The sequence below is a fragment of the Cebus imitator genome, unplaced genomic scaffold (assembly GCF_001604975.1).
Source record: "Cebus imitator isolate Cc_AM_T3 unplaced genomic scaffold, Cebus_imitator-1.0 Scaffold192, whole genome shotgun sequence".
NCBI classification, from domain to species: domain Eukaryota; kingdom Metazoa; phylum Chordata; class Mammalia; order Primates; family Cebidae; genus Cebus; species Cebus imitator.
In genome coordinates, this window is record NW_016107507.1 from 2,092,335 (window position 1) to 2,093,203 (window position 869).

Sequence of the window (869 nt, forward strand, 5' to 3'; positions counted from 1 at the left end):
GAAACATTGCTTAATCTTCTAGGGTTTTTATGGTGTTAGGTCTTATGTTTAAATCTTTAATCCATCTGGAGTTAATGCAATAAAAAATGATAAAGGGGTTATCACCACTGATTCCATAGAAATACAAACTACTATCAGAGATTACTACAAATGACTCTATGCATATAAACCAGTAAATATAGAAGAAATGGATAAATTCCTGGATGCTTACACCCTCCGAAGATGAAACCAGGAAGAGCTAAATCCCTGAATAGACCAATAACAGGGTCTGAAGTTGAGGCAGCAATTAATAGCCTGCCAACCAAAAAAAGTCTAGGTCCAGACAGGTTCAAAGCTGAATTATACCAACTGTACAAAGAGGAGCTGGTACTGTTCATCCTGAAATTATTCCAAACAATACAAAAAGAGGGAATCCTTCCCAAATCATTTTATGAGACCAACATCATCCTGATACCAAAACCTGGCATAAATACAACTAAAAAAGAAAAGTTTTTGCCAATATTCATGATGAAAACCAATCCAAAAATCTCCAATAAAATACTGGCAAACTGAATGCAACAGCACATCAAAAAGCTTATCCATCATGATCAAGTAGGCTTCATCCTCGGGATGCAAGGCTGGTTCAACATATGCAAATCTGTAAATGTAATCCATCACATAAACAGAACCAAAGACAAAAACCACATAGTTATTTCAATAGATGCAGAGAAGTCCTTCGACAAAATTCAACAGCCTTTATGCTAAAAGCTCTTAATACACTAGGTATCGATGGAACGTATCTCAAAATAATAAAAGCTATTTATGACAAACCCACCGCCAATATCATACTGAATGGGACAAAACTGGAAGCATTCCCTTTGAAAACTGGC